This window comes from Strix aluco, chromosome 26, assembly GCF_031877795.1.
Source record: "Strix aluco isolate bStrAlu1 chromosome 26, bStrAlu1.hap1, whole genome shotgun sequence".
NCBI classification, from domain to species: domain Eukaryota; kingdom Metazoa; phylum Chordata; class Aves; order Strigiformes; family Strigidae; genus Strix; species Strix aluco.
The window spans coordinates 1,144,486-1,160,235 of NC_133956.1; positions in this window are offsets into that span (position 1 = coordinate 1,144,486).

Genomic DNA, 15,750 nt, shown 5'->3' on the forward strand with positions numbered 1-15,750 from the left:
CACGACCTCCCCACGATCCCGATGGCCAAGTCGAGGTGCTGCAGGGTGGGACGGGGCAGGGGCCGAGGGGCTCTGCCCCACTCACCACCCAGCACCAAACCCGGGCACAGCCGGGGGCTGCGGCAGCCCCGGCGCTGGGGACCCCCGGCCTGGCGTCGCGGCGGGAGCGGCCAGGGCAGCGCTCGGGGCCCCTCAGACTTCCACAGCAAATGGGCCAGACTGGGGCAATCAGGTATTTTTGCAGCCCAAGTTCTGACACTCGAGTGCCCCGCACGCCGGCCCCGTGGGGCTTGGCCCGGACATTTCCTGACCCAAACTGCCCCGGGGAGCACCCGCAGCCCGTACGCTCCCGGCACAGCCGAGTTTTCCAATTACAAACTGCTTTTGTGAAAAATATGCTGGCAGCTTAAGGTGTGAATTCACAGGAATTAATTCCAAACTTTCTGAATATGCATTTTATTATTTTAGTGGGAGGAAGAACCTGTTATCTTGGCAGCATTCCTTTATCCAAAAAAATTAATAGACTCAAAATAAATATGCTGTTTCAATAAGCTATTTGCCGTCAATGTACCCAGCCAGGGATTCATCGCTGATGGCTGGTTTATATGAATGAACCCAACAGCTTTACTTTCTGCATTGAATCTGCTCAGCGTCCTGTGCTACCTTGGTATCAATTTTCTTCTAATAATTCGGTGGTTTCCAGGTGTTTTCCAGTGTTTCTTGTTCTCCCCAAGCTAGATGCGTTTACCTGCTGTTATCAGCACCCAGAGCCTGACTCTGCCCTGGCCTGGGCTCTCTGCCCGGGCTGTCCCCAGCCCATGGCCGTGGCCCCCAGACCCAACAGGCACCGGTGATGCCCCAGGCCCCCGAACCCCCCAGTCTCTCTGCCCCTGCCCCGCCTGGCTGTGGTTGTTTTGAAGGACATTCGCAGTTAATGAAGGGGAACGGACGGAGCACTCGAGGAGATTCAGCCTCCACAGACATTATTGTTGAAGGGTTTTCATTTGCACTGGCAGGAGCTGGGACCTGTTGCTGTTTGTGCTTTGTGAGATGACAGCAGCCCTGCTGTGATTGGCATCTTAATCAATTGAAATATTCTGCTGACTGCTGTCCCTCCTCCTGCAGTGGTGTATTTCACTCCAGCCTGGACGTATTTATGAAGCAAAGCCTGTGTTTTGATAAGATTATTGTTTCTACCCGGCTGATGTATTTGCTCCTGTGAAGCACAGGCCAAAATCCCGCCGCCAGCACTGCCATCTCTCGTGGGTTTACTGCAAGTGCTGCGGTTTTTTATACTTTGTTTTATGTCTCAGAGCTTGGGTAGAAGGAGAACCCCGGATTCTGCTGCATTTAGGATGAGCTAGTTTGCACATCGAGACAAACACTGGGGATGAGGCTCCGTTATTGGGGCACAACAGCTCAAACAGAGGAATATTTTCAACAGTATTACACTGCGTACTTAACCTCCCTGACCTTAAATAATTTCACCTTAAAACAGTCTTAAAAGAGCTACTTAAAGGAGGGAGTAAAGCTGGCTATATTTCAGCATTGATTTTCTGCCAGCACGTTGTACTTTCTATAATGTGATCGCTCAGAGACCTCCCCCCCCGGGACAGGGCTGCCCTCGCTGCAGGGGGGACAGGACGGGCAGAGGGACTTCCCGGGCCGGTGGCCGCGGCACCCCCCACCACTGCACCCCGCTGTGAGCCAGTGGAGAGGACTCCTGGTGGAGAGGGCTCAGGGGCCTGCGGAGAGGGCTCGTGGGCCAGCGAGAGCTGCAGCCAGAGCCGGGGTGTCGGGGGTGAGCTCACGTCTGACTCTCCAGGCATCTCTCCTCTCGAGGCGTTCATCACACACACACTGCAGAGCTTAAGCACTGACACCAGGAGAGAATTATGTTTAAAGAGAAAGATTTTCAAAGTTTTTCTAAGAGCTTGGAGTCTTTTTAAACAACTTTATCTCCTAATTCAAAAGTCAGTTTGAATAACCCAAAATGAGATCAGTATGGAGGGACTGGAAGACCATCTCCTCACCGACAACAAAGAGCAGCAATTCCTTCCCATTCAACTCAATTATCCCTGGCTCAGTCTTGGGGAAACAGCCACGATTGCTTTTCTGCCAGCTCTTGGCTGGCAAGTTAATAACATTGCATCCTGCGTTTGATGCACCAGAGGATTTTGCAATTACTCCTGGAGATTTTCCCTGGAAGAGGCTGGGGGGGGTGCAGGGGATGGGGGCTCATCGGGAGGTGAGATGCCTCCTGCGGTTTAATGTCACCCTGGCCCTTGCTCCCTCCTTTCGGGACCCTGCCAGAGGCAGCACGCACCCCGCGGGCACCCCGGGGGGCTGCGCTGGCCCCGGGGGCTCAGTGGCTGGGTTAAATAAGGACGAGCTGTGTTGGGCTGATCTCATTTGCTCCGTCGCTAATCGAGCTCGTACACTGTGATGGGCAACAGCACGCAGCCAGAGGGGTCCCGCATGCCTCGGGTGGGTCTGGGCGAGATAAAGGCACCAGAGGTGGGCAGGTCCCTTCGCCCGAGGGCGATGCTCGAGGTGTGGCTGTCACCATCGGGCTGTCCCAGCCCTCCGCCACATGCTGCGGTGGCACCCCACACTGTGGTGGAGACCCTGGCTGCACCGTCCCCTTCACAGAGCGTGTGCTGAGCCATGTCCCATCAGCCAGACCCACAGACGTGTCTCCTCCCAAATCCAGACCAGGAACGGGGTGACTTTGCCTGAGAATTGTGTTTGTCACGGCCGTGCGCAGGAGGGTGGTGAAGCTTTGCCGCGAAGCGACGTGGCCCCACGGGGTCCCCAGGGAGAGGGGTGCTCAGGGCGGGGAGGGGACACGGGGCCACCAGCCACCCCAGGGCCACGGGCCAGACAGGGCAGCTTTGCCAACAGATCCTGCAATACCGGGCTGGCATTTCTCCTGCTCCTGCCCAGGCGGTGACCTGGGCTTTCAGCAAAGAAAGCTAAATAAATAGAGAAGAAAAGCCAGGAAATAGGCAAATGTAAATAAACAAATTACACAGTGTAAACAAGCAAACTAAACAATGTAAACAAATAATTACATGAACAAATAACAGTAAATTTCAGTTTAAAGAGTGTTCCTAGCCCTGCTGGCTGCTGGGGAAGGGGCAGCCCAAGCCGAGTGCCCCTCACAGGTTCCCAGCCCCAAGGCAAGGGACAGCGCATCAGGGCGATGTCACGGATTTTGTCCGTTCCGCTGCTAACCTGGAAAACCTGGTGTTCAGGGGTGGTTTGAAATCCATTTTTCAGGCAATATTAATTTCAGCTCAACCTGTGCTTATTCCTCTGCCTTCAGGGGTGCCACAAGCAGAAGCCGGCTCGCAGGCGATGGAAATGTTTGTGCTCCCTGTGCTTTGCTGCCAGCTCCCCCGGGGACTCCCCGAGCCTAAGTGGAGGGGATGGGTGTCAAGCTTTAACTTCTCACTATAGTTAATAAATGTCATGTGCTTTTCACCTCCACCTCGTCCTTTCTGATTCCACCTCTTGCACCTCCTAACACGTTCCGCAGCTCCTCTGACAAAGGCATTTTACAAGATGGATAAGTCCTGTCTCCTGCTGTAAAAACCAGCGCGGCAGCGAAAGCGATCGAGGGTGGCACAGGGTGCTGGCGGCCGGACCCTGCGCCGGTGGCACCGTGGCATCGTGGCTCCCCGGCCATCGCCACGCCGTCACACCACGGTGCAGGGAGCCCATCGACAAACCCAACCCTGTAATCCCTCCTCGAGCACCTGGGCAATGAGAGGGTTAACCGGGCAGCGGCTAAACCTGAGCAATCCCCAGGCTCTGAAATCTGGTGCCCTCCCCACCTCCCCACTGAGGGGTTTTACTCATCCTCCTCTCCCGCACCAGGACGCTCCTCTGGTCCCTGCTGCACTCCAGCCCTAGGATGTGCCTCTGTTAATTAGCCTCTGCTAATTAGCAGCCCCACATTTGCCAGCCTCTTGCTAAGCCCTGTGGGGTGGTGACGGCCGGGGGGTGGCACGGGAGCATCCATGTCTCAAAAATCCAAAGCTGCAGGCAATCCCCAAACTAACCCTTCCTGCTTTGAGCTGTCACCCCCCAGCGAAGCCCCCCAGCCCCTGGTCCCCAGCAGGGTGTCCCTGGGTCGTGGCTCCAGCACCATCCCCAACCGGTGCCCAGGGGCTCACCCAGGGACCCCAGAAATGGTCCTGCTGCTTTCAGCATCTCTGTTCCCCCTGGGCTGGGCAGCCCCTGCGTCGCCCCTGCTCTGGCCTCCGCAGCTCACCACAGACCCCAGCTCTGCCTCCAGCTCTGGCACAGCACAACTATTATTTTTAATGATGCGCAGATTGGCTTAGGACACAGCGATCAATCAGAGGCTCAGCGCTGGGTCAGGGGACCTGGTGGCTGTTGGTCTGGGGGTAGGAGCTGCCCGGCCGGGCTGTCTGAGCAGAGAAGGGGGGCAAAGGCTGCAGCCTGGCCGGGCGCCTGCTCGCCAGACACGCGGGGAATTGATTTCGGATTGTTTCTGTGCAGAAGGCAATATAACAATCAGATATATTTCACCTGTGGGTCTGAGTGCAGAGCTCTATTATTCATACTCTGGCTTTAAGTTATAGCCAGTGTTGTGTCAAATGTACCAATTCCAGCAGCTTTAATGGAGTTGGCCTCTGCACCCCTTTCCAAGTGGCAGCTGATATTTTCTGCCCACATCAGTCGTATCTACAAGGGGAAAATATCGAGTGCTCCCTGCGGCGGTGGTTGCGGAGCACGTTAAGGGGAGGGGAGGTTTCCTGACGGCGCTGCTGGCCCGGTGCCACTGCACATGCCGTGTGTGCCTGCGTGCACTGGGCCCAGCACGGGCGGTTACTGGTCCAGCCGAGGCACAGCATCACCGCTGCGGCTGGACACCGTCACCGTGGGCCATCACGGCCGCCCCGCGCTGATGCGATCGAACGGGTGGCCCCTGCGATCCCACGACCGTCCCTCAGAGCAGCAAAACCGGGCTCTGGGTGCCTTGCAGCTTTCCTTGCCCCTTTTTTTTGGGGCAGTTTGCAAACGGATGCCCAGGGCAACCTGCAATGTATGTGTCAGTGTGACAAGAAACAGGATTTTATTGGGTGGCCTGGGCAGGGAGCGCCCCGCAGCAGGCTGCTTGCTTCTAACAACCATCAACGTTTTTCACGTGTTTGTGGTGCCACAGGTGTTGCCAGTGAAAGGCCTGAATGGGTGGGAGGAAAAAATCTTTAAATTCAGCCACTAAGAAGCACAGAGTTTCTCCTGAGCTGGTTGTTGCTGCCTCCTCTTCCTCCTGCCCTGGCCAGAGGGAGGCTGCAGCGCCGGGTGAGTGTTGTGTGGGGGCAGGAAAGGCTTTACAGGGGTGATAACCCCCCTGCCGGGGGCAGAGGCAGCGGGGCTGCCCCCAGCTCGGCTCTCGGCCGGGGGGGCTGTGCCCCCGGTGCTGCGGGAGACCCTCGCTTTGCCCCCAGCCTCTTCCCTCCGCACACCCCGGCCTGACCGTGGTGGGTTCTAGAAACGGGAGTGGGTTTGGGAGCAGATGGCCCTGGCGTGTGCCCCAGAGCCCCTCTGGCCTGGGGAAACCTGTCGCATGTGGGTGACCCTCTGCGGCGTGTCTGGGGATGCTCCAGTCCGGCCGGGCACCGAACAGCAGCGCCAGCGCTGAGCAGGGTCGGGGCAGGTCCCCTCCGTGCTCCAACGCTCCCGCTGCAGCCGGGCGGGATCCTGGTGACGTTCCATCCGTCTCTCACTGCCGCTCGGAGCTCGGCCTTTGCTCCGTAATTGAATTAGATGTTTTAAAACAAGCTTTGAGCCCTCGGAAAAGGGAATTCTCCTGGCTGCCCCAATCGCCATGGTGCCTGTAAACAACTGGCAATCAGCCCACCTCCTAGTTTTTGTAACTAATTACCTCTCGTTATCTCGCATCAGGCCAGTAGCCAGTATGTCACTAAATGATTAATACAATGCACACAGCAACACAAAACTGCATCCTTCATTCACCACCAGAATTATCCTATTTTCCCTCTTGTTATTTAGCTTAATAAACTGGTGAGAAAAGCAGGAAATGCAAGAACTCAGTATCTGGTTTTGGGCGAGCAGCTGGGAAGGCAAGGGAGCAAGTGGGCTGCGTCAGGATGTTTTGGGGGAAAGAGAATTGTCTTTGAGGAATATATAATAAAATTTTAATACACAGGAGCCTCTAATTGGCTTGTAAATTCCTCTGACCCTCTTTCTGCATGACCAGCACAGTCTGTGGCCTGCTGACACCCTGCAGAGGGGTTTTTAAATCTAAAGGTCTTCACCCAAGACAAGACGGTTTCCAGAAGATGGAGGGATTTTTCTTTATTTGCTTTCCATGTTGTTTTTTTTCTGCAGCTTCTTCAGTGCAGCCGGGAGGACCCAGCAGCCGGGACTCGGGCCACACCGTGTGCCACCAGCCTGTCCGGGCTGCGGGCAGTGATGGAGCGGCTGGGCCTGGCCCGGGGGCAGCCAGCCCTGGCCAGGGGTGTCCTACAGCGCTCGGACCAAGAGGAGAAGGATTCCTCTTGGGGTAGGTCCCCACCATCCCCAAAAAGCAGAGCAGGGGTCCCTGGTGTGACCCGTCACCTTGGCGAAGCGCTGCCGTCCCTGCCGGTGGCACCGCGGGGCGGGGGCCGGTCTCGCTCCGTGACAGCAGCCGCGGGGTGAGCACACAGGTGCTCTGTCACCGTTAGTGCCCAGGTAACACCGCACTAATTGCGTTATGTGGGTGATAACGCGGGGTTAGTGCTCTGCTGCACGGCAGCGCTGGAGCCGCGGCTCCGCTCCCCGGCGAGGGCACACGGCCGAGACGCCGCCACGTCCCGCTGCTCAGCTGCCGGCTCTGTGCACGGGGCTTGGCGTGGGGTGTGTGCACTGAGCCAATAAATTAAATTGTAGTGGCTTCATCAATATTAAGTTAGATGATACTCACAAGAGCCTGAACAGAGGCACCAAGCTTGCTTTAAAAAAAAAAAAAAAGACTGGTTTGTTACCCTGGAATTTGCCCCATTCCATCTGCTTCAGCCCTGGCAGGAGCGTCACTGTCACCCGGGAAGGCCCCAGCAGCCGTGTGTGGGTGCTGGGGAGGAGCTGGACTTGGTGGGGGGAAGCGCCGGGTGGGTGGGCTGGCGAGTGGGGCTCGGGCGATCGGTAGCCAAGAGCTGGCTCCTCGCCCTCGGCCCTTTTTTGCCCAAGCTCGGCTCCCAGCAGCAGCGGCTGCTCCTGCCACCAAGGGCAGGCGAGCACTTGCAATAATGAGGTATTCAGTGCTGACACCTTTTAATTCCCCAAATGATTAACTTTCAGCGGATTAGAGCTAGGATGGCTATTTAATTAACAGACACGTCAAGCTTGCTTATGAGTCATTAAAAAAAAACCACCCTAGTGATTGACTTGTTAATACGGAAGAAATCAATTAGAGGGGTTTTTTTTCCCTTCTCTGAAGTTTTTGGCTCCAGCCGAAAGGATGGAGGAAGAAAGGATGCTGGGATTCAGCCGAGTTTATTCTTTACAGAGGAGATTGCAGGAACAGCTTAACGCGGGGATTTGCAGTGTTTCCTGGGAGGCCGACACTGAGCTCCGTCCCAGGGCGCAGCCGAGGACGGGCGCAGCCCCTCGACACCGCACTGGTCGTGGGGTGGAAAGTGGCCCCGTCCCCCTTGATCCCCCCATTGTCTCCTGCAGGGCCCAGTTCCAGGTGTCCCACTGCCCCTTCCCAAAGCCACCTCCCTGAACGCCCTGGCTCCGACTGCGGCTTTCCCAGCGAGCCTGGAATCGGGGACAGGAGTGGCTGGAGCGGGGTGGGGGGGCAAGGTGGGGGCAGCAAGAGCGGGGGCTGCCCTGGGCTGGAGCAGCTCCTCCTCGGCTCAAAGCTGGGGGTGACGGGTGCTGCTGGGGGAGACAGGGTGAGTCCCGCCGTGGCGGCGGGGGGCTAATGGCAGCCTCGTTAGGAACGGATCCTGCAATTTATTGAGTTAATGGCTGCATCAGGAAAAAATGTACGATGTCTCTTAGGCAGCAAAGGCCAGACGCGAGCAGGAGTTTTCTGCTCAGGGAACAGCTGACGAAGTTGAGGAATGAGCCGGAATTTGGGAGCCGAAGGCCGTGCAGGTGGTGGGAGCTGCGGTGACAGCCCCGGGTTCAGCCGCAGGTGCCGGCGCTGGGGAGGGTCGCGGGTTTTCCGTGCGCCGCGTCAGGGTGAGGGAGGGCCGGGCGTTGGGCCCTTTGCTCCCTGGGGAAATCCCACAAGGGGTTAAATGCCGTTCTTCTACACAATTATAAATTGCTGTCTGCGGAGTCTGACTTTATGCAAGAAACTCTGATTGCTCAAATTGTAGATTGCCTCTTGACATTAATTACTATGTAAATCCGGCAGATTAACATTGTCAGATGATGAGTGGCAAGTTTCACTTGCAGCCCGTCTCCCAGGAGCTTGGCTGTTGCAGAAGTTGCCATAGCAATTTTTTCCTCTTGGAAAAAATGATAATAAAATAAAACCAAAACAAAACAGCGCATCCTTGTGCTCCCATCCAAGCGCTGGTGCTTCCCCTGATGTCCCCCGATTCCTCATTCAGACCCCGTAAGAGCAGAAGGTGAAGTTGCATTTTGACCAGTCAGTGGATTTAATGCTCTTCAAGTGCTTGTCCGGCTTCTTGATGCCTCAATGACCATGATGGGGAAGATCTTCACCGCTCCTGCACAGGGCACAGGCTGGTCCCGCTCCCTCGGCTTCTTGCGTCGCCCTGTGTACCCCTCGTGCCGGCTGGGCACGGTGCGGTGGTGTCACAGAGCCCGGTGGACGATACGGCTGCAGCTGCCCTTCTGTGTCTGCTTGAGGAGGAGATTTGATTTTGTTATCTCAGCCTCTGAAACCAAACAGTGAAAAGAAAAAAAAAAAAAAAAAACCCTCATTTTTCACTTGAGATTAAAGATGCATGAGCAGAATTGAGCAGGGCTGCTCACCGCAGAGTCAAGAGGCTTTGAAGGTGAGCTGCAAAGCTCAGTAAATAAATTGATAAACTGCCTCAGATCTCTGGTCAGGAGCAGAACAGGCAGACAGCTTCAAAACTCACTAAATCTGGGGGTGCTTTGAACTGCTCCCCCAGCCCAACGCCCCTGGGGCTGGCAGGCAGGTCGCGCTACACTGAGATGCTGCCGAGAGCTGGGTCCACTCTGGTCCCACACGTCCCTGCCGGGGGTCCTGTCGTGCCCTCCCGCAGGTTACCCAGCTCCTCAGGGACTGAAATGAGGGTGTAAAACAGGGGTCCTGGCCACAGGGACCCCCAGACCCTTGTCCCCGTGTCCTGGCCGAGGGGCGGTGGGGGGGAGCCCTGCATGGCTGGGTGTTCCCAGTGTCACCCCCTGCTCGCTGGAGCCGCTGCAGCAGCTCGAGCTGTGTTTCACCCTCCCGTCTGTCTGCTGGGGTGTCCCTCGGCAGCGCTGAGCGAGGAGCTGTGTGTCCCTGCCCCTGCCCCAGTGCCGCACCCCCGGCACGTCCCAACGCCAGCAGCACGCCTTTCCCGGGGGACGAGCCCAGGACCTGCTCTGGGCACACGGGGCAGGAGTTGGGAGCTAAAACGTGACATCTTGTCCTTTATTAACGTGTTGCCCTTTGGGTGCCTCGAGCACACGCTCCTCCCGAGCTGCTTGTCCTCATCCCGCCAGCAGCGCTGCTGTCCCCTCCATCCCCAGCACCCACCCTCTCCCCCATGTCGCACCAGCGAGGATGTCAGCAGTGGTCCTCAGGGCGAGGGACTCGATGGTCCATCATGCCCCGCTTGTGGCCCCAGCACTTTCTCCTTGGACAAGGACCCAGCTCCTGCTGCTGCAAACCAGCTCCCGCCAGGCTGTCGGGATATCTTAATCTTATTAACACAAACCAATCCGTTAACTCCGCTTACTGCACTTGTTGAGGAGGGGTGTTGTAATTAAAGGTGCCTGTGGGCCAGGCTCGGCCGTGCTGGGCTCACGCAGGGCTCTGACCCGCTGAGCAACACCTCCGTGGCCACGGGCATCCCTGGGACAGCGAAGCTCCTGCCTCAGCCCCGGCCCCAGGACCCCCCAGACCTCCCCAAATACTGCTCCTCTGCCAGCCCTGAGCTGTTAGAGCCGGGATCAGCCCCCGCTCGCCCAGGGAAGAGCCAAGGACAGGGCCCAAGGCACCCCATGGGGCTGGGCGGGCTCCACAGCACCCGTCAGCCCTGTGTCCCCCGAGGGATGTTGCATGACAGAGGTTATTTATTGCCTTTGAGAGACAAGAATCTGTTTCTTCTCCATGTCATACTTCTAAAAATAACAGACGTGTTGCCCCGGCTTTCCTCTTGTGCGCTAATGACAGTTGAGGAGCGACATCTGTATCATAATAGATGAGAAACAAATTCCTCTTTACCCCCAGAGAAGGCTGATTATTTTACTGGCAAGCTACGTTAAAAAATGCCTTGTGACACAAAGTAGCATTAATGTCAGGAAACGGCAGCGCGGCACCTCCGGGGAGCCCCGCTCCTGTCACCCTGATTAAATTAGCGTGTGTCTTCCCCCCGCATCCAGCTGCTCCATCAATATTCATGCCGGAGCCGCTCCTGGGGTGCGCTGCCAGGCCCAGGCTGTTACTGCCTGAGCGCGGTGATAAAACGCCGGTCAGAGCTGCAGCAGCCTCGGCTGGGGGATGCAGGAGCAGCTCCAGGAGCGGCTGCACTCGAGGCGGTGCAGGAGCATCCCTCACCCCAGCCTCGGGGCGCGCGGCGGGGCAGGGGGCTGCCAGACCTGCACCCCGGGGCTGCCCGGGGCCATGCTCCTGCTCTGCCCACAAGGTCTCCCCGCAGCCAAAGACAATTTGCAGGGCGGAAGGAAACCATGGCAAACCCCACAGGTTTGACTCCACGTTTCTCACTCCCAAAAGCCTCAACCTGGGGGAACCCACCGGGGCTCCCTGGCTGGAAACCCTCTGCCTGGAGCTGAAGCCCCCACGCGCCTCCCCTGCAGATGGGAGCTGCGATTTGGGTCTCCTGCCTTCTGTAAGAAGATAATTATGCTCTGCTGGGATTTGCAAAATTCATAGCTATAAATTTCTCCCAGCAAAGAAGGTGCTGTAACTCATGAAGAATCAAATGCCAAAACACCGCTAAGGAAAGGCCGGAAAGAGCTTTAATTGCCCCAATGAATCAGTGTCATCCCGGGTTTCCAAAGACATCACCCCTTGCCCAGCGCCTGAACACCACCCCTTTGGCAGCCTGGCCTGGGGTGACGCTTCGCTGCCCGAGGGGTCCCAGCCCTGCACCCCCGCGGTGGGACATTGGCTCTGCAGCCCAGGGCGGGTGCAGGATGCGGCCCCGCGCGGCACCGTCCTCGCTGCTGCTGCTCACGGGCAGCACGGGCTGGGCTCCGCATTCGGAGGGGGCTCACAAATCCGCGGTTCCAGATCCCTCCGGGCCCTGGCAGTGCAGCCCCCAGGCCCCTCTCCGAGGCCCAAGCCCGGCTCAGCGGTTTGCCCCCAGCACACGTCGTTCAGCTCTGCCCCGTTCAAGGCCGTAACTTCTCCTGGGCTGAACGGCAGCGTCTCCGTATATCTCTGTGAAAGGAAAGCGCAGACTAAATACACCCCAGGGAGACAGCAGATATACTGCCGGCATTACCAGCTGCTGGGATTGCTGCTAATGCCAGATAATTATTCCATAACTCTGCTCGCTGCTGCAGCCGGGTTGGTTAACGAGTGAGAAGAGGCCCAAGGTGATTTAAGGAGCTGTGAAGGGGCTGCCCTTGTGCTGGGCTCTCTGAAAGCTGCTTGGGCGAGGAAGCCTGGACCTCGCTTTGTGCTCATGGGAGGCACAACCCACCCGAGGCATCACCCACGTCCCGGGTGATCCCAGCTCCATCCTCAGTTTAGGTCTGACTTGCAAGAGGATGAAGTAACGTTTTATTTAAGGGTTTTCCCTGCGCGTCCCTCCCTCCATGCCAGGCTCCCTCCAGGTCACTGCCCTGTTCTGGTGATTTCTTTTGGCTGGTAACACGAGCACGAGGCAGCACGTTGATTTGCAGGCACATGCACGTGCAGCTCCCAACAGGGCGTCGGGTGCAGGTGCTGATTTCGCTGATGTATCCCCTGACACCCGCCCTGCTCGGCGTAACACGGGTGATGGCAGCAGGATTCACCCCAGCAATGCCAAGAAATGGCTGTTTCATTTGGTAATTCGCCGGCAGCTGCTGCGGTGCCCCCCCCCCCCCCCGTCCTGCCCCGTTCACGTCACAGAGCGGCTCGCGGGCGTCGCACGGCTCCCGTGCAGGCGGGGGTTTTGCCGAGGGATCGAGCGCGGCGGCGTGCGCTGGCCCAGCTCAGCACGTGCTCCCCGGTGTCGCTCCTAATTGCCATCCGCCCCCCGCCGCAGCGTGTCAGCTCCCACCAGCCCGGCGGTCAGTGTAGTTAACAACCTTCTTAAAAATTAACTCCCTGGGAACATGTTATTCCAGGATTCCAGCCATTAAGGGCTCATTAATATTTATGAAATAATTAATAGATGCACCTATGTTCTTTAATAACTCATATAAAACTGTGCTACGAAATGCAATCTGTTCAGAGGAGGTAATGGGCATTCTGCAATAGAGGCGCTTAGAGCATGGAGGGGAGTTAATTATGTATTAAACATACACATATATATTACACGAAATTATGAAAAAATAAAGGCATTTAATTTAAGAAATAATGAGGCACGTTCTGCTACCTGGAGACCTGTTTTGAAGAGCTGACTGGCTTTGGAGCTCTGCTCCAAGGAGGAACATTTACGGGGGGACCTGGCCCCACCGTGGTGGGGTTTATCATCTTGTGGGTGTCAGGAAGGGTGGGCAGGGCTCTGCCGAGGCTGCCCGGTGCTGCTGCGCACACGTGGGGCACACACACGAAGCTCTTCTGGAGGTTTTTTTTTTGGCAACAGCTCCTCTCCATCGGCACAAGATCCTCGCTCCAGGGACTGTGTGTGACCGTCCCCACGCGTGGCGGGGGGTCTCCGGAGCCGCCGCGCACGGGGCTGGGGGCCCCGGCAGTGAGCACACACATGTACTTCTACCCAAACAATGATCTGTATTTTCAATTTTCCAAAAGATTATGTTTTCATCTTAAAAGATGTTGTCTCCTGCTTTTTGACCTGAATAAAGTGAAAGATAATAGAATCCAGATGAAATATATATCTATATTAATCTTACACAGAGAGCCTTCTCCGAGCTTCCAGGTGCTGCAGCAGGAGTGGATCCGGTGTGTAATCAGATGGTCACCCCCTTATCTGGGCAATTTCCACTCCGCTTTAACAGGATTAAGTGCTGCTGTGGGACGTGGCTGCCCGGCCAGGTACAGCGGTGTCCCCGACACATGGCCACGGGTGGGTGACCCTGCTGCCTCCAGCTGCCCGAGGGTGACACAGGGGGTTGGATGGCACCTTGGCCTCCGGGCTGGGCCCACGGCTGCTGCCGGCTGAGCGGGGTGATGCTGTGCTGAGCGGGGAGATGCTGTGCTGAGTGGGGTGATGCTGTGCTGAGTGGGGTGATGCTGTGCTGAGCGGGGAGATGCTGTGCTGAGCGGGGAGATGCTGTGCTGAGTGGGGTGATGCTGTGCTGAGCGGGGAGATGCTGTGCTGAGTGGGGTGATGCTGTGCTGAGTGGGGTGATGCTGTGCTGAGCGGGGAGATGCTGTGCTGAGTGGGGTGATGCTGTGCTGAGCGGGGAGATGCTGTGCTGAGCGGGGAGATGCTGTGCTGAGTGGGGTGATGCTGTGCTGAGCGGGGAGATGCTGTGCTGAGTGGGGTGATGCTGTGCTGAGTGGGGTGATGCTGTGCTGAGCGGGGAGATGCTGTGCTGAGTGGGGTGATGCTGTGCTGAGCGGGGAGATGCTGTGCTGAGCGGGGAGATGCTGTGCTGAGTGGGGTGATGCTGTGCTGAGCGGGGAGATGCTGTGCTGAGCGGGGAGATGCTGTGCTGAGCGGGGTGATGCTGTGCTGAGCGGGGAGATGCTGTGCTGAGTGGGGTGATGCTGTGCTGAGCGGGGAGATGCTGTGCTGAGTGGGGTGATGCTGTGCTGAGTGGGGTGATGCTGTGCTGAGTGGGGTGATGCTGTGCTGAGCGGGGAGATGCTGTGCTGAGCGGGGAGATGCTGTGCTGAGCGGGGAGATGCTGTCTCAGCACTTGGATGGGGCCTGTCAAAGTGGTTTTTGGCAGCAGAGAAAGCCGCCAGGAGCTCGGCGGGGGCTGCCCCGGCCCCAGCCCCAGCTGGGTTAGATGCTAACCGCCTTCTCACACAGCAGAGAGGATTCACCTCCCATCATATCTCCTCAGGTTCCTCCTGCAATTTGCATTTCAAAGCATCTCTCTCCTGTCCTACCTGTGCAGACTGTGTCCCCCCCAGACAGGCCACGTGCAGCCACAGGCACTCCCGTCCCCGCTGCGGCACATGGCTGGGGCGAGGGCACCTCACACCCATCGCGGGCACCTCACACCCATCGCGGGCACCGCTCCCTGCCCGGGACAGCGTTGGCTCCCCCAGCCCCAGAGCAGGGCCAGGCACGGCGGTGGCAGCGAGCTGCAGCCGCCTCCTTCACCGGCTGGGAGAGGGAGAAATTGGATTCAGAGGCAGCAAATGCAGTTCCCCAGAATGGATGTACATTTTCATTATACTTATACGCTGAGTAATTGGTGGTAATACAAGAGATATGGGCAGTATCATTATAGACCAGGCTGTGCTGGAGATGTATTATCATCATCTGTCATTATCTGGGCTTCCTTGTGGCTGCTAAAATTGTAGAACATGATTTTAATAACCCTGGAAGGCAAGAATCATTTTTCTTTTGTCACTTAACAACTTGGCCTCATTCACTGATACCTTTAAATAAGAAGGGGGGGATTAATTTCTAGTGAAATAAATGCAGACCTGGTTGTTTTCTTCTCTCTTCATTTGCAAAGGTGCCCCAGCGAAGCCTGACAGCTTTCAAGGAAATTGCAGATAACGGGGGGGACACGTCAGCGCGGTGCAGGGAGCAGGGGAGCACCCGGAGGCGGGTGATGCTGACGCAGGTGCCCCTGGGCCCCTCGCTCCCCGCTGCCGAGCAAAGGAACGGTCCCGGCTGCGGCAGCGTGTCCCTGGGCAGAGCGCTGACACTGCGTGAGCCTCGGAGGTTTCTCCCAGACTCAGCCAAGGGCTGAGCAGGCTCCAGTTCGCAGCGGGACCATCGCAGGTGTCTGTGGCCTCCCCGGAGCTGTGGCAGCACGACGGCCCGTGGGACCCCCACGGCACCGCAGAGGAGCCCCCGGGGAGCTGCCCTTCCCCAGCCCCGTCCTGCGGCCCGCAGCGGGGATTGGTGACGGAGCCCCCCCCGGCTTGCTGACTCCTGGGGGGCAGCACCCTCAGCTGAGTGCCCCTGGGAAAATGGGTAGAAGGAAGCAAACCAAGGGGAGAGAAAAGTGAGGTCTGCAGGGAGAGCGGCCCGGCATCGCCTCCGGCTGCCTCCGCTGCAGACTCACAGCAGAGCGGATTGAAGGGGAAAGACCTAATCCATCTTGTCAGAAAAGCCAGGTGAAATTAATTGGAATTTGCAGAAAACAAGCCAGCCCAGGCATGTGACAACAGCAGTGGAGGTGACATCCCTGTCACGCTGCTCCCGGGAATAAGGCCTGTCCCGCAGCAGGGATGGGTGGCCCCTGCCTGGTTGGTGGCTTTGGGCTCTGTCCCCCCACCCGCAGCAC